Source organism: Sorex fumeus, unplaced genomic scaffold (genome assembly GCF_029834395.1).
Source record: "Sorex fumeus unplaced genomic scaffold, SorFum_2.1 ptg000032l, whole genome shotgun sequence".
NCBI classification, from domain to species: domain Eukaryota; kingdom Metazoa; phylum Chordata; class Mammalia; order Eulipotyphla; family Soricidae; genus Sorex; species Sorex fumeus.
Window position 1 is genome coordinate 8,737,605 of NW_026606089.1, and position 6,997 is coordinate 8,744,601.

General features: G+C 36.9%; 1 pseudogene; it reads right to left on the reverse strand.

Moving 5' to 3' along the window:
• Positions 1 to 2,413: 2,413 nt before the first annotated feature.
• LOC130025939 (uncharacterized) lies at positions 2,414 to 2,510 on the reverse strand (annotated as a pseudogene).
• Between the last annotated feature and the right edge of the window lie 4,487 nt (positions 2,511 to 6,997).

Below are 6,997 nucleotides of genomic sequence, written 5' to 3' on the forward strand. Positions count from 1 at the left end.
GCACTGCTTTGCAAGCTCGGACGTTAGCTTGCGGTTACCTGAGGCATGCGCCAAACCACGCTGCCGAATTAGCTCAAGAGTTTTCGAAGATAGGTGATTTTTTGTGGCTATCTCTCTTGGCGTTCCTCGCACATTCATGGAGGAGCTGAACCAGTGGATCGTATTCCTCGTCAATGTTGTCAACAATGGCATCTTCCCATGTTGCCGCAATAGTACCAAAGTATAGTTCCTTAACATTTTAGTTGATTCTAATATACTCGATTTTCTGAGGTATTATTGTGAATGGGATTGTTTTTCTCTATCTCTTTTTTTCTCTTTCATTTGAAATATATGGGAAAGCCATGGACTACCGGATATTGATTTTGTAATATGCTACTTTACTAAACAAATCTATTGTTCCCAGGAGTTTTTTGTAGATTCTTTGGGATTTTCCAAATATAGTATCATGTTATCTCCAAATAGTAAAAGCTTGAGTTCTTATTTTTTTATATGGATACCCTTGATATCCTTTCTTTTTACCGAAATCCTATGGCAAGTACTTCAAGTACTATGTTGAATAGGTGTGGTTACAGTGGGTAACTTGTTTTGTGTCTAATTGTATTCTGGGATTCTAGCTCATTGATTTCTGCTCCAAGCCTTTAGTTTTCTCCCCGTTTGGAATAATGGTTGCTGTGGGTTTGTGGTAGTTTGCTTTGACTAGATTGAAGAAAGTACTTTCAACTCCCGTTTTCTTGAGAGTTTTTCATCATGAATGGGTGCTGGATCTCATCAAATGCTTTATCTACATCTATCGATATGATGATATGACTTTTATCTTTATTTTATTGAGATGGTTTATTCTGTTGATTGACTAGAGAATGTTAAGCCATCCTCGCATCCCAAGATAAACCTACTTGGTCATAGTGTGTGATCTTTTGTGGAGTTTCTGGATTCTCTTTGCTGGTATTTTCTTGAGAATCTGTGTATCTGTATTCATCAAGGAAATAGGTCTGTAATTTTCTTTTTTGTGGTGTCTCTGTCTGATTTGAGTATTAGGGTGATATTTGCTTCATAGAAACTATTTGGGAGCATTTATGATTCTTCAATTTCCTGGAAAATCTTGAAAAATGTTGGCAGCATTTCCTCTTTAAAGGTTTGAAATATTTCGCAATTGAATCCATCTGGGCCAGGTATTCTGTTTGGGGGGATACTTTTGATCATCATTTCAATTTCCTTGGTAGTGATAGGTTCAAGTATTCTAAATCTTCTTGGTTCAGCCTTGGGAGGTAATTGGAATCCATTAATTTATCAATTTATTCAAGATTCTCTCATTTCCTGCTGCAAAGATTCTCAATATAATCTCTGATGATCCTATGGATTTCTGTACTTTCTATTAGGATAACCCCCTTTGCATTTCTGATTCGATTTATTAGAATTCTTTCTGCTTCTTTGAGAGGCTTCTAGAGGTTTATTGATCTTGTTTATTTTCTCAAAGAACCAGCTTTTTCTTTTATTGGTCTTCTGGATTGTATTTTGGGTTTCTAGCTCATTGATTTATACTACAAATTTTATTATTTCCTTGCTCCAGCCTAGTTTGCACTCCTTTTGTTGGTCATTTTCCAAAATCTTGAGCTCTAATTTATTCATGTAGGCCCTTTCATTCTTCCTGATGAATTCTGGCAGAGCTATAATCTTTCCTCTTAACACTGCTTTTGCTGTGTCCCACAAGTTCTGGTAGCTCGCGTCCTCATTCTCATTTGTTTCTGTAACCTTTTTATTTCCTCTTTGATTTCTTCTCTAAGCCAACGGTTGTTCATTACTTCCCTTAAATAAAATATTTCCTTGCTGAGATTTAGTCTGTTTGATCTATTGAGAACTGACAAAGTAGTGTTGAAATCTCCACCTAGTACTGTTTTGCTATCAATGTTTTTTTTAAGTCTATTAGAAGTTGTTTTTAAGTCTTTTGCTGGTCTGTCATTGAGCATCTACATTGAGGAGGGTGAGTTCTTTCTGATGTACAGATCCCATGATCATGAAGAAATGACATTCACTGTCTCTTATAACCTTTAGCCTGAAGTCCATGTGGTCTGATACTAGTATGACTACTCCAGCTTTGTGGAGGTGTTCTTTCCTTGAAGACTTGTTTTCCAGCCTTTTACTTTTAGCCCATGGTTGCTTTGATTGCTCAGATGTGTTTCTTGCAGGCATCAGAATGTTGGGTTCAGTTTTCTAATTCATCTTCCTATTCTGTGCCTCTGAATTGGCACATTTAGTCCATTGACATTGAGAGAGATTGTTGTGATGGGGATTTGTGCTATCTTTATGTAGAATTTTTGTACTTGTGGGGATTGCCTTAGCTTAAAGTAGCCTGTGGTACCTAATCAAGGAAAGTATTTCAAAGCAGCTTGATAGCCGTGTTAGTTCTTCTTGCAACAAAAATATGGAACTCTTTACAAGTTTGCATGTCATCTCTGTGCAAGGACCATGATAATCTCTGTATCATTTCAATTTTAATATATGTGTAACCAAACCTAGTAGGAGTTAGTTATTCTCTTCTGATTACTTTGAGTGTTGTTCTTACTTACCCTATGGCAGACTGTGGTACCTAATCAAGGAAAGTATTTCAAAGCAGCTTGATAGATTTAGAACTTTAATGTCCCAGAAAGAAAAATATGGTTTTTACCATATTATCTTTTACCATAATCAAGGCATCAGTTTTACAAAATAATTCTTTTGGAAGATGTTATATGAGCCCTGTTTAATGCCCTTCCCTGAAACCTTCATTAAGACCATTAAACTAGAGCCTTTTGCTGTTCTCACCTCAGTCCCGTGTACATCTCCAGGAAAGGTGGATGGTGTTGTCTGCACTTTGACCACCTTGAATGTAAGTAGGATTTTTCTCCTGAAGGAAGAGGTGAGGAGCATATTGATGATTTCATTCCACATTATTATAAGTTCAACTTGAACGGAAGTTGAGACTCATGAGGCTCCTGTAAAGGACAGAAAAAAGGGTCTCAGTGAAGTTTAATGACCAACACACATTAACAACACAGATGACTCAAAGCAGCCTGTGTGCATCTTTGTGTGTGTTTCATATCTAATGATAGTGATTCTCAGTCATGACACACGGGCAAAACAGACCTATAATTAAAAATCTAGTTCTCTGAGCAGAGTGGGGTTTCTTAGGTGATTGAACAAGTGTGTAGTAATTTATTATTAAGCACATACGTAGTTTGAATGATGTGTACTTTTTGATCTAAAATTAATTCCAAATATGTCTAAAATGACAGTCTCCTGACCCCGCACCTGGCTTTCTTCACCGGGGTCCCTTGGAGGGGGTGTGTTGAGTTTCCCTCACCGTGCCAAGCAGAGCTCCGGCACCTGAAGACCTCTGCAACCAGCCATAGGTACGCTTTAAACCACTCTCCCCAAGCTTGAAGGAGCCTCATGCATGAACTAATCTGACAGAGGATCCCAGGTGTGCGCAACCGGGGGATGAGATCTCCATGGCTGCTCAGATCAAGACTGGGCCCACTCCAACCAGATCCCCCATCTCCTAGTAGCTAAGTGTTACAACGACGAACTGCCCCTGGAGCCATGTAATCCCATCAATGGCCAAGATACAGAGACTGGATTTTTTTGATAAGACAACAACAATTATTGTCCAGTTCTCACTCTGAGAGAACCTGGTAGGCATCTGCGAGTAACTTGCCCTTGTGTTTACCAGTCATTTACACTTCTTTCAATACAGAATATATGATCATGGTTTATGCTTATTTTTACTATTGAAGTATAATAGCTAAATACTGAATTATTTCACAGCACTAATTTATTAAAAACATTCATCCTTGGCCTATCATATTAATTGCCAGTATTTGTTGGTTTTGCTTGTTTTTTGATTACTTAAATTGATTTTGGTCCTTTACTTTCAGGTTGAAAAATTTTGACACAAATGAGTATATGTTTTTCTTTATCTTCTACAGGGTGGGAGCAATAGCACAGCGGGTAGGGCGTTCGCCTTAGAGGCAGCCAACATAGCCGACCCGAGCTCGATTCCTCCGCCCCTCTCGGAGAGCCCGGCAAGCTACCGAGAGTATTCGATATGGCAGACACAGTAACAACAAAGTCTCCAATGGACACGTTACTGGGCCCGCTCGAGCAAATTGACGATCAACGGGAGGGCCTTACCTTTATCTTCTACAGTTTTAAACGGAGTACAACTGTTTCTTTTGTACAAATAAGATACCTGTGCATTTACTATTTCTTCTCATTTTATTTACATTTTAACACATCCCAATTCATCTACAACTTATCCTAGTAAGTGTTGTCATAATGAAAGAAACCACCATTTTTTCAATCATAGCACTGTAGCACTGTCCTCCAGCGGTTCATCCATTTGCTCGAGCAGGAACCAGTAACATCTTACAACAAATTGTGAGATTTGTTGTCACTGGCTTTGGCCTATCGAATACGTCATGGGTAGCTTGCCAGGCTCTTGCTATGTGGACGAGATATTCTCGGTAGCTTGCCGGGCAGAGAAATCGGAATCAGGGTTGGCCTCCTACAAGGCAAATGCCCAACCCACTGTGCTGTAAACGTTATCTAAAATATACTAGTAATAACAAATGTTGTTTCATTAACAGTGCAATATAAACAATTATTTAGTAATTTTCTTGATTTGTTGATGAAATAGCTAAGCTCTTGAGTATCATGGGAGTATTTTTCTAACACAAGAGTCTGACGAAGGTGAAACAGTTATAACCGTCTTGTAGAATTTCATCTCCCTAGCCTGCTTCATTCTACCCCACTCTCTATCCAATCCGGTCCTCTTCTTGGGATTCTGACCTCCTGATTGGCTAGCCTCTATCTTTCAACTACTTACTTTATGACATCATTCTCCCACCAAACCAACCACCAACTGGTAGAATCTTGGGGGTCCCATGTAGTTGTTTGTAAACAAATTTGAATCATCATGGCAAGTGACGAGTGACCAATGACCAATCACCAGTGAGCAGACGTCTGTACTGAACACTTGCGGTCTTCAGCCGCTTCAGTGTTCAGACGTAATCTCGTACAGTCTCCTCTTCTCGTCTACCTTTCATCGGTATTTCCTCTTCTCTGACCATGTCAGGTAAGGAATAATACTTTTCAAAGCTTGTCATTAGATATATCATCCCTAAACTTAGCAGTCAAGTAAAAACAGCACGTAGTAATGAAAGAAAGTATTCAAGTAGAATTTTATAAGCCTCATTTTAACTTGACTTTGACATTTGCTGTGTGATTTTAGACACTGGCTTACTTTCTCTCACATACAAAGTGTTTTTCCTCATTGATTACATTATATTTTAGACATACTTAGGAGCTCAAATACACACACACATACACACACACGCACATATATATATATGTGTATATATATATATATATATATATATATGAGGGTTGATTCTCTGTGTTTCTTTTGCCTTTTAATAGTGAATTTTACATGATATTCACTGAAAACAAGTAAATCAGAGACAGTATTTTTACAGAAACAGAAAATATAGATGCTGTGAAAAACTGTTAATATATACTAGCATATGTTCTCTGTAATGGTCTCTCCACTTGTATTTATACTTCAATATTTTGAATATAGTGATATTACAAAGTAATAATCATTGATCTTTGAGTTTTCTATTTAAACCAGGTAATAAGAAATTATGGGGCATGGGGAAGGTGTGGAGTGCTGAGCATTAGGGAGGCAAGCCCTCTAAGGTAAGCAAGTTTGGGATCACTTTCATCAAACTTTGACCAATAGACACCAAGACAATATGAGGGAGAAAAAAATAGGAAAGAAAGAAGGATAGAAAGAAAGAAAGAAAGAAAGAAAGAAAGAAAGAAAGAAAGAATAGGGACTTCAATTATCAAGGAAGGCGAAAACGTTTGTTCAGAATGTTGAAGAGAACCAAAGATTTAAAATCAAAAAAGAAATGTACCAGTAGGAAAAGCAGATTATCAGAAAGCCATCCTTGCTGGCATTTTTCCTTATTATCTTTTAGAACACAGTACTTGGATCTTGACAATTTGAGTATAAACACGCTTCAGAAATGATGCTTCCCATAAATAGCTAATAGTGCTTATCTAGGGCGGTGGAAGACACATAATCTTCAATGTTTTTATTACGTTATGGTTTTAAGTACATGTACGCGCTGCCTGTTAAAATTAAAAATTGGTATATTCTAACTTGAATAAGGAGATTTGATTCATTTGTGTGGTAAGTAGGTTCCAGGTTAAAGCGGCTTCTCATCTTTACAAATATTATTTCATGTGATTTTTTCTTCCTAACATGAAAGTATTTTGATAATAGTCAACTTCTGTTTTAAATCCTAAGAGGAAAAAGAAAAAATCAAGTCTCACAGGTCTAATTGCACATTTTTGTCATATTTGTGAATTAAGATTTTTCCTACATTAAAGATATTTTATTGGATTTTGGTGCTCATTTATTAAACATTGAGAAGAACGTTTTCCTGGTTGATAGATATAATTCCTATCTAGATTAAATGCCTAGGGGTTGAAAGTAAATTTGCAAGTTTTGTGATCACTTTTTAAATGGTCTTTTCTGTGTCTTGTGTGATCAAGAGAAATCCTATGCTATGTTTAACACGTGTTGTTTGCTGGTTAATATTCAAAGGTACTGATGAGAATAATTTTTTGTACTTTCGAAATTTCTTTTCTGTATCTTACTCATTTAAAACATTTCCTTTCAATGAAATACAATCACGCTTACTCCTATTTTCTTTTTGTTATGTAGTTACTGGTAAATCCTTTCTCTTTAATGGACTGGTAAAGTGTGCAGTCAAAAATCACCTTCTATTCCATTTTTTGGCTAGCAGTTTTTTGTAAAATAGAATACTGTCTACATATTGTATATGTGGAAAAATTTATTAATAACCTTATTGTACTGTTTTATTTGGTTTTGTTTGGGATCACATCACTGTTATTCAAGGACGACTCTTGGGTCTGCTCTCCATAACATACT